This window comes from Barbus barbus, assembly GCF_936440315.1.
Source record: "Barbus barbus genome assembly, chromosome: 12".
NCBI classification, from domain to species: domain Eukaryota; kingdom Metazoa; phylum Chordata; class Actinopteri; order Cypriniformes; family Cyprinidae; genus Barbus; species Barbus barbus.
Window position 1 is genome coordinate 23,142,458 of NC_136740.1, and position 15,220 is coordinate 23,157,677.

The following is a 15,220-nucleotide window of genomic DNA, read 5'->3' on the forward strand; positions in this document are numbered from 1 at the left end:
CAGTCAAACTATTAAATATTAAAAGATGAAAAGAGTAGCATTTTATTTTCACAAGCATCTAAATAGAAATCAAGAAACTTTGACTATTATGCATATAATTTTGAGTATTATATCTCTATCTCCTCCATAGCCCAGAGTGTGTTTTTTGTCCTTACTTATTGCACATATTGTATATTATGTATTAAAAATTGTTAATGAAATGAAATAAAAAAAATAATAATAATTTGAAACAGAATTTATCAACATTTTATTTTTTTTACTGTATTTAAAAAAAATTATTGCTAAATATATTTTATATTGGTATAATAACCTGCTTAAACCCTCAAAATAAATATATTTGTGATATTATTTATTTTCAGTATATATACATACTGATTTTCTAGAGAACTCTAGAGTTATTATTGGCATAATAACCTGCTTAAACCCTCAATATAAATATATTTGTGATATTATTTATTTATTTATTTGCAGTGGATTTTTTTTTTACTGTGCTTTTAATAGAAATTGTTTCTCAAGTATCAAAGCTGCACAATGGAATGATTTCAAGGATTATGTAGTGTTTTCTTAGTTAACCAAGGAATTGCTGCTGACAATGAAAAAGGATGAAGATATTTAAAAACATATACATACAGTGCATATTCATTCTCCATCCCTGAGTTCATACTGTATTGCTAAACAAAGCCATATGTGTTACATTTATCTTTTAATTGTCTAAACCAGGTTATGTGTTTCTAAACCACTTCTGTCTAAGAATCCACCAGAATAATAAATAGCTGCTTCTAGCTGGCACAGAGTACAGTAAATATAGTAGGTGATGCTCTGCAAAGGGTTTTTCTGCAGTTTGTACTCAATCCAGAGCCAGCTCGTAAAATACGTACGAATTGCTGTGAGATAGCGTTGGCCTGTCCCATATCCAGAAAGATTCTGCCATCTCTGAGGAGGTCTGAAACTTAATCAGACTCCTCAAATAAAGTGATATAACCATCAAGCCTAGATTATAGAAAGTCACTGCTGCAAATATTTACAATATTTTTTGTTCATATGACTCCCCATCAACAAACAAAACTAACTTTGCTTACCATACTAAACCATTTAAAATATGTATGCACAATCTGAGACCAGTTCCACATGAATGTGATGCAAGATTGTGACTCAGCAGGCTAATGCAAACCATTATATTCCTGTGCGTGACTAATATGATCTGAAGAGCAAAGAACAACAGCTTTAAACATAATTTATGACTGAGAGTTCAGTGGGGAGTGTTCTGCTGCCTAAAAGGTTCCTTCATGAACAAGTAATACTGTATGGTTTATTGGTTATTCGCTGATGTGACTTTGGCAAGTGTGTCATCTTTGCAAAAGGGCATTTTACTTTGCTTTAATTCTGGTGTGCACAAATTTGCATAACAGATTATTTTGTGTACTGAAGGATTAGTTGATTAATGGACAATGACATTGATACTTTACATAATGGATTGAGAAAACTTGTCATATGAAACTGCTCAAATTAAAGGTTAGCATTAAGAAAGGAAAATTAGAATAAGGGTGTAAATACGCCATGGGGAAAATGACTTTTGTGCGAAACCAGTCTCAAACCTTCACACAGGGGTTAATGACGTTTTATGGAAAAGAGTCTCATGATTTGACAATGGTGTCACTTGTCTGCCCAGCTGCTTTGGAAAGCTGGAAGCTTTGCGTTCTATATTTTTGAGATGGCACCATCCTCTCTCCGCTTGCCCACTGTAAGCAAGAGCTAAGAGCTAAATGGAAATTAGGTGAATGCATTTGAAATCAGAGCTGTCAAATATGTTGCATGTTTGTGTTTGCTGCATGCATGTGCTTGCAGGGGGTTGACCGGTGTGAATTGTTGTGATAAGTGTATGTAAGATGAGATGTGCAGACACAGAATGGTAGCACTCCATTTGCTTAACTTTGCAAGGCACCAAATAGCCAGAAGTGCAAATCTGGAACTGGTGAAACAGAGACAGAAGCAGAACACTGGCTCCATTCAAACCAATAATTTGCCCTGGCACCATTTTTAAAGAGTAGAAAATGAGATCACTGAGTTTTGGTGTTTGAAAGAAGGTGAGTAAAATATTTGAAAAACAAGAAACATTTCAACAGGAGCTGATATTCAAAGTCAGTTTTAATTAAATTTTATGTTTTTAATTTTTTGATTAAAATTACAGATTTATCCCATTTAACCTTTGGGAAGCCTTCTTTCCTTTATACAGTTGTTGCTGTACGGAAATTAAAGAGCCATGCCATGTTTTTCTACTTGAGGAATGGGGATTTGAAGAAATACCTTGTGCTCTAAACCCTGCCTTGTTCCATGCACCTTTGGCCTGTTGAAGCCAAGAAAATGCTGAGTTCTAGCTTTCAAACTTTAGTTTTTGGTCCAGGACTAACAAAAAGTACCAGAATGGACCACAGTATGCACACTTGAGAAAGGTGCCCTGCATATTGCTTGACCAGCCTTTGAGCTTCATAAGAGTATAGGTCTATGAGAGCTGTACATATTTAAAATTTTCCATGTGGAATGTGTTCCTCGATTAACATTTCTATCAATCAGATTTTAGGTTTAGGAGTTGGACTTTTATTGTGTTCACAAGCACAACAATATTCTGGTATTAATCTGAATTATCGCACAGCAGTCTTAATTAATATTGTATGATGTTTCTTCAGAAAAAAGAAATTGAGCCAGGGAAGTTTTGAAATTTGGATGATTTGACACAGAATGATCCAGTAGCTTTTCCATTCTTTCTCTAAAAAGCTTTTTTTTTTAATTCCCCAGAAAAAACAATGTATTCCATTGCAGAAGTTTTGTGTTTGTGTAAGAAACTTTGTATTTGCTCGGAAACCTTTGCATTTCTTCACAAAACTTTAACTTAAAAATAATGCATTATTCAACTTTAATTAATGCATTGATTAAAGCATAATTTTTTTTTCCAACCATTTCATTTTTCTCCCCTATTACCATGTCCCTTTAGGGGCTTCGCAGTTTGCCTCGTTGATACAAAAATGGTTTTTTACATTGCAATGGACTATTTTTTCCCCTTGAAACTTAATGGGTGCTTAGATCCAAAAATATATTTCGAGCCAAATGTCATTTGGGTAGTAGATATATATTAGAACTTCTTGCAGCAGACAGTGAAAAATGTAACCCAGTTTCATGCTGTAAGTGGTAAAAAATCTACTATAACATAATGAACTGAAGCCACAGTAACTTTGTGTAAGAGTGGAGTCTACATGATCTGAATAACAGACAAATGAGGTGTTAATTAGCATGATTTTTTTTTTGTCAGCATCTTGAAGATAATGACACATAATCTAATAAATACCGTATGAGGTCTTTGAGATTTTGCCTGTTCTAGTGAGAGGGAAATGATTATTTTCAGTTAAGTAACCAAATGTGAAGGAGAATAAAATCCAGATGGGCTTCTTGGACTTGGGTTTTGGGTATCGTTGACAGCAAAGGGAGTGTGCGAGAAAAGAGAAAATGTGTAGTTTAATCTCTGCTCTTACATAACTGATCTGTGTGAAGATGTGCCCGAGAAAATTAACCTTAATACAAATGTGAGCAAAGTTTACGAGCATATCATTCTGATTATTATAAGAGTGATTTACCTCTTCAGTCAAGTCACTGCTACCCTTAATCTGTGGTTTTATTACTTAGAATAAGCATGCAAGTCTGCATGCAACACATGTAATGCGTATATATACTCTCAAGTTCTATGATCTGATACAAAACTGCTTTTACTTTCACATTTCATTCTCTAAAAGTTATGGTAGTAAACCCATGGGGTATTGTATTACCCTCGGAGTGATGTACTCCATGATCAAAAAGGAAATATGTTCTACTTTGAGTTTCATTGTGTTTTTATGTTTTCAGTGTGTGGTTAGCTGCACTCATAACTGATTACTTTCAGACCGTATAGTAGATTGTTGAAATCTAAGTAGATGCTTACCATGCTCTTCTGAAATACATGATTGTGACTGGTCAGTTGTGACATTCTGCGGTCAACTTTTTTTGTATAATGATGACTAAACTGTATAATTTACAATTGTCCTTGGCAACAAGTCTGCTACACTTTATTAGTTTCATATGTCTCATATCTTAAATTAATATTTATTTTTTAAAAGTTGAATTGGAATATTGTTCAGCCATGTGACATTATAGGGATGCATTTATAGTATAATTCCAGGCGATACAGATGGCAATAATTATTTTCATGTTATGGCTGCTAATTGACAGTTTGCAAAGAGCTTGATTGACAGGCAATCTGACCAATCAGAACGCGGATATAATGTGCCACCATAAATAAAAAAGTAAAAAAATCTGCCAATGTAATATATCATGCATCCCTGGCTGGTTCAAGTGTTTTAACCTAGACTTTAAATTTGGGTTTGTGCTTCTCAGACAAAGCTTATTTTACTGAATTTTTATTTTATTTTTATGTCAGCTGTAAACCACAACAATCTGAATTGTATGTCTGCAGCTTCACAGCATATATTCCTGAACAATTATCAAGTGTGAACTTTAAATATACCGCCAAGCAGTCTGTCACACAGCAAGCTTAAACAGTCCATACAAAACAGCTGCACACCCTCATAGCAAATATTGTGCAAATGTAAGGTCACAGATGATGAGATTCTGGGAACATATTACTCTAGAGACCTTGTGGTTCATTCAAGCAGGTATCTATATATATATTCGCTTGTTGACACAAATTGCGCAGTGTAGCTTGCAAAATATTAATACAAGTTTAGTGAATCATGCACAAAACACACTGCATACCCTAATTATCACCACTGACTAGTTAATTAATAAATGCCAATATAATCATTTCATGATAATTAATTAGCATATGCTTTATATTATTACTTATATTCTTGAACTGTGTCTGTTTTTTAATTGCTGGGAGTTATTTTGGTTGAGTTGAGCTGCCACTTGTTGTTAATGCAAATCATCTGGGATTACATATCCCAATGGTATAGCCTGCTAATTAAAATGTGTGGAAGGAACATCAATATTTGACTGGAAAAAGTGATCCTCTGGATGTTTACATCCTTAAGGAAAAACTTGTCCTGAGTTCAGAACATTTGTATAACAACCGTTATGTTTCAGTCAACTCTGAACACTAAGTTGTTCCGAATTCTGCAATATTCTGCATGAAATGCCTATTTGAGCAGGATGTTATTTACATTGGAAAAGTACAGCTGTTTATGTTTGCATGTGGGTGGTGAAAATGAAAGTTTTGGTTTACTTAGCACTACTGCGAGAACATTTAGTGCTCTGGATTATGTGTGTAATAACTTGAAATGTTATGAACATATGAATACTTGCAATTTGCTTGTATTGGAAACATACTGTATATTAAGATATTTTGAGTGTTACATGTTAAAGTAGAAATCTATACAATAATTATTTACACACCAGAATGGAATATTTTTTATTACACACACACACATATACAGTATATATATATATATATATATATATATATATATTTTGGCTCACCTTTTTTTTTTCAGTGTATATATATATATATATGTATATATGTATTTTCATGTGTACATGTATATTCTGCTTAAACGACTCGTGAGTTCTTGAAAAAAGTTGAGCCAACTTAAAAATTTAAGGCAAACAGCTTCAGCAGATGTTTGAGTTTTTTCAACTTATTTTTTAGGAAATTTCTCAACTTTTTGTTGTATAAACTTAAAACAAGAAGTTGAGAAAACTCAAAAATCTGCGGAAGCTGGTTTCCTTAAACTTTTAAGTTTGCCCAACTTTTTTTTTTTTTACAGTGTAGTATCTCATGCTAAATACTTTTCAACATTGATTTAAAATGATTAGGATGGGCAGTTCACTATTTTCTTGCCCTGTGAATTAGAGATGCAACACAAGACAGGCATGTGTCGGCAGGCATTTAATGCCTTGGCCCCATCTTGGAGCATTTAGTATAACCATCTCGACTTTGCCAAATTTAGTGCTGGTTCACAGTTTCCAGACTTGCCGTATGGCGGCAGACTCAGTGATTGGGTCTCTCTGGCTCTAAAGGCCCATCGCTGCAGAGTCTGTCTACACAGGAAGTAGACAGTGCCCATTTCCTCCCCCCTCCCTCCATCCCAGCAAAATGGTGTCGAGAACAGCCTGTTCCTTTAACCTACACATGCTGCACCACAACTATGTCAGTTGCCTGAAGCATAAGCTGAAATTCAGAGTTGGGCATCAGTGTCCCAACCTAAACATGATGATGACCACCCACCGCAGCCTCAGTCCTTTGTGGTGTAATTAAAATTATAGCCTTTCTCTCATCTGGCCTTTTGACAGATTAAATCTATTATTGTTGTGCTACACAACAGAACTGTTGTTTTATTTTCCTGTTGTTCCCACAATTTTCTCTATTTCTCCAGCTCCAGATGTTTTTTTGCACCAAAAGCATGTTAGTGGAGGTTGGGTTAGAGAACGAAGCTTGAGTGAGTCATTGTGGGTTCCTGAACATAAGCTCAAGATCTCTTACTCATAAAGAAGAGGATAATGATTCCAACTGATGCCATGACTTTATTTCTCTTTTTTACAGCTCAGTATCTGCTATCTGTTGTTTGGTTCATCTGCACTCTCTTGTTGTTTTTGATGTTGCTTTTTTAAATGTTTGAATCTTTTTTTAATTAATTAATGGTGTCTCCTGCAGGGACAACTTCCCATCTGGACATTATCCAGTTGTTTTCAGCTGAATCTTGTTAATGATCACTAAACAAAAGATATTTGTTTCAAACCAGTATTAATCATTCTTAAACAAGCCATTAAACCTTAAACCCTGAGTTCTCCATTTTGTTTAATCACTTTGTCCCACTTTTGAACAACATTAAAACAAAAACATAAAATATATTTTTTTAGTCATTATTGTAAAAAGTAAAAAGTAACGTTGTAATGTACTGTAACTGTAATGTCATTGAATATGTACTGTAACCTTTTTGTCAGTAAGTCTACATTTGTTAGTTTCCCATAAATTTTCAGTATGCCAAAAAAAAATCAGTTTTAATTAGAGACTATTTAAAATAAAAATAAATAAATAAAAACTCCACTGCCTTGTTGGAGCAATATTACAGGGATATCTCATATAATTTACTGGACCTCATGTCATTTCAGACCTGTATTTTTTTCCATCTGAGGAGCTGGATAAGGGATGAGAAGATAGTGATTGTGAAAATCACATAAAATCTCCATTAAAGTGGCTTTTATGGTGTTTCATGGTGTTACTCACCCCTTTTAAATCTGGCATGCATACGAGACCGTCCTTGGTCTAAAACACACTACACACAAGTATGTCAATGCATTGACCAAGCACTTATGTAAGGCATGTTTCTGGCCTCACACTTTGAGAACCAATGAGTTTATTAGTCCAACATTTGTGGGAGTCTTACTGTCAAATAAAAATGAAATGCTCCATAAATACTGTTGTATAGTCTATGTGGGGTCAAGACAAGTGTTTTAAGAGTAGGCTACTACTGTTGCTTTTGTGAAGCTGATGGTTGGATTATACATGGTGGTGCGTTTGTGCAGATTTTTTTTAAAATAGCATCTAGGCGTCAAGTGTTTATAAGAGTCTAATCTTTGTGGTACAGGGTTTGACCCTCTTTAATATCAGTAACATGAGCTGTAAATGGTCCCTGCAGTGGGACTGAAAGTCAGTTTACAAAGCCAAGGTCTAGAATTCATGACACACATATAAATAGCATTATTGGATTGCTAATATCATGTTATAGTAAAGGAGCTGACCTTTAGAACAGTGGGGTCATAAATGTGAAGAAAAATACCAACAAATACAGACATTTTGTGTTAGTTAATGCTACTTATCATAGCAGAATCAAATATTTGTAGAAGTAATGCAACCTTTCTCAGATGCATTGAGATTCTGCACCCAGTGATCAAAATGAAAAACCTTTAATACCAATATAAGCCTTGTGAAGGGGTTTATTTTGCGATTATGACCGGCTAACTTGTATATTATCCCGCTAATTACACGCCTGCTTGTTAAATAAACAATAAATGGCCATGAAAAATTGAGATTAAATGATTGTATTATGTGAGAAACACAATATTATTTGCATGAAACAAGCACAGCTGTGTAAGATGGGTCATTACACAAAATATTTGACTGCAGAATGCCGCAATTGACCGATTATGTGAACCCACTCAGCACCAACCACTCTCTGGAATCATCGCTGCTATGTTGGAAAGTTAACTGTAAGTGAGACTGTTAACAAGCTGTAAATATTGACTGACAGTGCTAGGAAAATGAGGGACGGATTAGCACAGGAGCTAAATTTACCCTTGGTGTCTTGGGGGTTGGGATTGAGAAGGACGTTTGCGAAGATCTGAAATTGCTTTCAAAGAGCTGTTTTGCCTCAGTTGTGAAGCACCCTGTTTACTGCAGTGGCTCGAGAGGCCTTGCTTGTAACTTTATTGAAATAACAGATCACAAACTCCCAGCATGCGTTAAGGCTGCAGGCAACATCGGCAGCTAGGTGGATTAACCTGTGTCTGGGGAGTTAGAAGCAGTTTTCTGCCTCAGCTGCTGTCTTCTCTCAAATGCACTCACCATATCCCTCTGGGAGCTCTCTTTAGAGACGGTGGCAGCTGGCTTTGCCATGTTTTTCAACATACTGTGCCTGTGGGCACACATTTATGAGTCAAATACACCTCCATCTCTAAGTCAAAAGTAATAACAACTGCATGGTGGAAATCTTGTAGTGAATGGCTTCTCAATCACAAAATAAAAGAGCATTTTTGATGCTGTTCCCAGATAACGTTGAGGCATTTGCTGTGTCATAAATCGGTTTATTTTGAAAAGTGCATCATCCTTAGATGTGGTATTTTAGGGGAAAATAGCACACGCTATTTTCATCTTCACACAGTGCTAAGAATTTTGTCAATTGAAGTCATACGCTACATCTTCAATCAATCAGCAGTACCTGACTTTAACCAGGATCAGCTGTTTTTATTGGATTATTTGCAATGGATAGTCATAATTTTTGAGAAAACAAAGAACATCAGTACAAAATATGACACATCAGCTGCTGTATGTGCAAAATGCACACGTGTGCACCATTATCTGAATGTACTTTTGCAGTGAACTCTTAAATACTTTGGTTTGTGATGAATTGACAATTTTTAAAACTCTTCCAGTTGACTTTTTCCCATTTGACTGTTAACTTTTTCCATTTGTCCTGCAAATCACTGCATTTATGCATAATTTGCATAGTTGGTCATGCATGATTTCTCTCTTTTTTTTCAGCAGTAGCTTCATCAGCTGCCTGTTTTTTCGTATTTCAATTAATCAGAGAGAAACATAAATTCAATCATGATAGGGAAGGAATCTCTTCTGACTGCAGCCGTCCCTCTGGACTGACTCTAAATGACTTGAAGTCAGTGGGGTCAAATATTCAAAGACCCCATTTTAGCTCAAGGCTTCCCTTGAAATCCCATATACTGATTCATCAAAAATCCATTTGTAAAGCCCCTTCCCACGTATAGTCTATTCTTGACGCAAATTTTGCTCTTTACCAGTAACTCCAACTGACCCACCTGTTATGTGTGTCTCAGTGAGGGCTCTTCTTTTATGAGTGGGCTGCACTGCATTATATTAGGAGTCTATTTAGGTCTGCATGTTTGGCAGCGAACTGCAACTAGAGGCTTAAGACCCATACTAAGGCAAGGATAGAAGCCTGTCTAGGGAGTGCTCACTCTCTTTCATTCAGCTTCCTTCTGGTTAACAAACAAGGTTTTTGCTTCAGTGCAAAGGTGCTGGCTAACACAAAGCCCCCTTTCTTTTCAAATGCTGCTGTGCTATGATGTTAACAGACATTCTGTCTTTTTCTTTCTGGTTTTTGGGACATTTGCACAACAATGCTAAAATGATTCATTTCCAGCTGTAATGTCTGTCTGTGGCTTCTTGATGTCATCTTCATTTCTTTGGGCTTTGGGCTGTGGAAAACAACATTTTGGTCTTTTCCCACATGTGCCTGGAAGGGTGTAAAAAGTACCTAAATTATACTTTTTTATTTATAAAAGCAAGTGTTCAATTAGGTGTACCTAATTGTGAATAACTGTACTTTAAAGTGAATATTTGTTTCTTAAGTATGGATGCAATGGATGTAATCCTGTCATTAAAATAATTGATGTGCAAACTTTATTAAGCAAGCTGTATAATCACAAACGGACAGACCAGATCTTACCTGAAATTGTTGAATTTAGCAGAACAATATTTTTTTTTTTTTTATAGGATGCTTACCAACTATGTGCTAATAATAATTAAGTATAGTAATAAGATACAATTACTCAAGTACTTTATATCTCTGGTACCTGGGCAGACTCGATTATCAGTCCATTCATCATAGTCAAGTTTACTTTCAAAATTCAAGTCATAACATTCATGCATAGATGCTATGCACTGCTTAAACAGTTGCCCCACTAACAATGTGAATATGTCGTTAATGCCAACAGTGCTGAAAACTTCCAAACAATTTATGACCGTTTAGTATCTGGCATCTAAAACAGTTGAATACTTTGGGTTGATATCCACTACCTTCTCATCTTAGATTTCCTGATGCACACTCATTCCTGTTCGCTTCAATATTTGAACACAAAAAGGTTAGCTATCCAACGTATTTGTAACGGGGTGAACGAGACGGGAGATGTGCGGATCCAAGTGCAAGCTTTTATTTATAAACATAGTCAATAAACAGGCAGGGTCAAACAACGGCAAACAGATATGGTATGGGCAAGATACAGAGCAATCCTAGGGCTAGCGAGAGTCGACGATCGGCGAACAATATCCAACAGGGCAAGGCAGAGAGATAATCCAGGTATACGAGCAGTAGTCCAAGAGATGTACAAACAGAGTCCAAACGGCAAGGCAAAGGGGTAATTCCAGGAAACGCGGGCAAGAATCAAAACACTCGAAAAACACACAAGGCAAGACTATGACAACAAAGTGGGTTCCGTATCGCAACTAAAACTAGGAGAGTTATAAATGCAGAACAATACTGGAACTAAACAGAAAAACACAGAATGGCTCGGTAAGGCAACTAACACTAGGGGAGTGATAAACGCAATACAATACTCGGCAGAGAGGAAGAGGAAGTCCATGGTTTATGTAGGGTGTGTGATCAGTGCAATCAGCTGTGTGTCGTCAGTGCAATGGATGAATTGTAGTCTGAGGTGGCGTGCGACAGTTAGTGTGGTGCAAGAGTCCATGTGGTGAGCGAGTGACCTCATAGACCAGATTCATGACAGTATTAAACATTGTATTGGAAAGTAAAGCTGACATACACTTATAAATTACAGGAAGCATTGTAAATTTGTGAGTAATGTCAACTGTCTAGTAGATTCATGGATACTTTCCAGTTCCTGGACAAGCAGTGTTTCAAATGCATGTGGCTTGGCAATCATTCTCTCTAATAAAACTAACAGGTGAAGTTTCCAATCAGGCAAGATTAAAATAAAATAAAGATGCTATTCTGCAGTTACAGCTATTCAAACACAGTTGAACCAGCATATGGAGAGCTATACTGTACATCAAATGTGAACTACACCCAGAGACATAAATAAACCAACATTTTAAAGACAAATTATGCATTCAGTTTTGAGATATGCCGACGAAGTCTTTCTGCAGGATAAACAATTGAAAAAATAAAAATAGGTCCCACAAATACATCTTTAGCTTGCTATTTAAAAAAAATTGCAATACATTTGGGTTTAAAGAAATATGTCAAGCATACTTTTTAAAATCATCCACTCTTTGACCACAAATTTAATAATTTAATAAGGTCTTGCAAGTTATGCCACCTTTTTCTTTTTCTCCAGCCTTGAGAGCAAGCAGATATGTTACACGTGTTTGTTTATTTGCTTGTTGGCTTTGCATATTAAATAAAACTAAGATAAGGTATTTGCAGTTACATTTAGTAGACAGGTTTGATGATGGTTTGTTGGCAACAGTGTTTTGCTTGGCAAACATTTCTTGCAGTCTTACACGACACACTGCATTTCAGCAATGCACTATTCCTAGCAGAGCTGTTAACTTTCATTATTCTTGATTTCAAAAACATGTGGTTTCTAGCACAGACACATGTATATAACACTCAAACTTTTCATCTAAAGATGAATATTTTTTCCCATTTCTGACTACAACGGGTTATATATTCCGTAGCTAATGTGTATTAGTTTGATCTGTTCCATCATCACTTTGCCCTGATGACTCTAATTACGCTGTGATAAAAACCTTGAGATTGTTCCATGCTCTCAGATTTCTTCCGCTGACATGCGTCCACTGTGGACTGACATGGTTTGTGCCCTGTGGAAGCGGCTAGAACGTGGTACTACATTGAAAAGAGCTGTGTCACCTCCTCTGATGTCTTGAGCAATTGCTTGTTCCACAATCCTTTTTGAGCTTGGCAATCAAAGGTGTGTCCATTGCCATGGATAGGAAACAAAAGAGTACTGCAATGAGATTGAGCAATCTTGTAGTTTGCCATTAAAACTACAGTATATGGTAGAATAATATACTGTATATGCATCTAAGTATGGTATACACTCCTAAAAATAAAGGTTCCAAAAGGGGGTTTTCACAGCTTTCACAGTTAGGAGACGTACCAGAAGTCAAAACGTGTTTATTATTATCTGGCATGCTTCCTTACGGTCACATTCCACATTGTTTATGGTACAGGGTGCACATAGTGCATATATTCATATGGACCATATTTTATGATACTTTTATGGTGTTTTTGCTTCTTTTTAAGCTTGACCGCCTTAGTCCTTGTTCATTGTAACTGCATGGAAATCAGAAAGCAAAATTTTTGGAGGTTGCAGTTTGGCTGATGAAGTCTTGAACTACAAAACATGCAGAGTTCGAATGATATGTCATTAGGTAAGCTATGAAGGCCCATATTTTCCATGGGTACAGCAAAATGTGCCTCCAAGAAATCTCTCTTTAGAGTTTCATCTGGTTGGACTAAAACCAGAGGAACAGAACAGGCCTATTATCCCGTTCCAAAACTCCCCACTGGCATTATATCGATTGCCATAATATTCTGTGTTATATAACTGCTCGACATCCACCATTTTAATGGGCTAATATTTTTCTCTACATCTCTATACTTTCTAAAATGCCTTTCCCCATGCATTAAGCACAGTTCAATTCTGGTGGTGTTGCATAATAATAACTGTATCTGAATTTACAATATTGGATCATATCAGTGTCCTCTTTCCAAAAATCTCTTTAAAAGAAGTCTAATCCAAAGAAAGACAAAAGTCACCTGACGCATGTCAGATGCATGATGAAAAACTGTTCCAGATTGTCTTTTATTTTTTGCATTGATATCATGACTTTACTGTTTCTCTCAAGCAAGTTCTTGATGTAAAATTAGATGAGTAAACACTGAAGCTGATGGTTTCACAGACACGTACCCGGTCATGTGTGCCTGTGTTGCGAATGGAAGACACACAACAAAAAACAATGGGACCTTGTGTAGTTCTGTGTTGGCTATCACACTAACCTGATGTAAGAGTTAACAGATGGTCAGAAATGCTATAAAAGCCACAATCATGAAAACACTGGCAAAAAGAAGACTGTAACAAATCAAAATATTCTGGGAAAACAAAGCTGGCACTAAAGCTCTCTTCCTCCCATGCGTTGTCCATTGAGGTGTTATAAAATGGTCATAGCTGGTCTCTGCTGGTCATAGATTTAATAGTTATCATGTGTGTCAGACAGCTGAACTACATTCTGAGTGATGAAAAGGAAGTGAAATTAAGTGGTTTTGACCTCTGAGTCACAGGCTGTTTAAATAACCCATTCAGGTTTTGTAATATTGGTTCAAGTCTTTTGGCTCAAAGATTCAGAAAAAAACTGTGAAATTGATGAAGTCTCCATTTGTTCATTTTGTGTGTGCCCATATATTCAATATATTTTTTGGGCCGTCACCACAACTGTCAAAACCACATGGACACCCATTACATTATCAAACACTATCTGTTTGCCTAATGACAATCATTTGCCTAATGTGAGAGTCTGTGTGGTTATCTGTTTATATTTACAAAGTAGGTGTCAGTGAGAGAGTCTTCTTTTGTTCCAACTTAAATAAACAGAGCTGATGTGCTTCATATGTCCAATTCACACCCAGCACACACCCTTGAAACGTGGGAGGTTAGAGAAGTTAAAATTGAGGAGAAAACTGGACTGAGCACAAGTCCTGTTAATATTGCCAATTAAAAAACATTGTAAACTGTTTTAATTCAACCTCTAAAACACTAGTGAAAACTGGTGAATTTAACCCATATTTAAATATTTAAACATTTATTAACATACCGTTATCATTTGTTTGTAAGCTATTGCACATACGGTTTTAACTTTGGTCTGGCTGATGTATGTCAGATTTGGCAGACTATCCATTTGACATAAGCAGTATTTGCAGGAACAAATTTGCTATCTTGAATTTATTACTACAGTTAATTCTTTATATATGTTCAGGGTAAGACAGATGCAATTGATTCTAACAATATGTATTCCTTCTAATCCCTCATGTTTCATTTTTGGCTAAAATAAATTACATTTGGTCATCTATTTCAAACAACAGAATAACCATTGCACAAATTATCATAATGTTTCTATCAACAAATATCTCACAATTTATGCATCCATGCATAATATAATCAATACAATGAAATATAGTCATATCACCAGTTAACCTTTCATCATGAAAAAATAAATAGCAGAGTTTTCTGTAGTTTTCTTTTTTTGATTGAATATCAGCATCTGTCAAAATCTAAGGACCACACATCATGGCTTGATTTACTCACCCAAACACATGGCTAAATATTTGCCTTGCAAAAGTAAAGCTATGAGTAGGGGGACCTGGCACAGTCCTTCATGGCTGGGACTGTCATTCATTGTTTTTTTTAGCTGTTCAGTCATGACATCAATTTGTAGGCCTACTTGGAAGACAAATTCGTCATGATTTCTTAAAGGAATAGCTCACCCCAAAAATATGCACCCTCAGGTCATTCAAGACGTAGATGAGTTTGTTTCTTCATTGCAACAGATTTGGAGAAATTTAGCATTAAATCATTTGCTGACCAGTGGATCCCCTGCAGTGAATGGGTGCCGTCAGAAAGAGAGGTCTAACAGCTGATGAAAACATCAAAAGTACTCTACAAA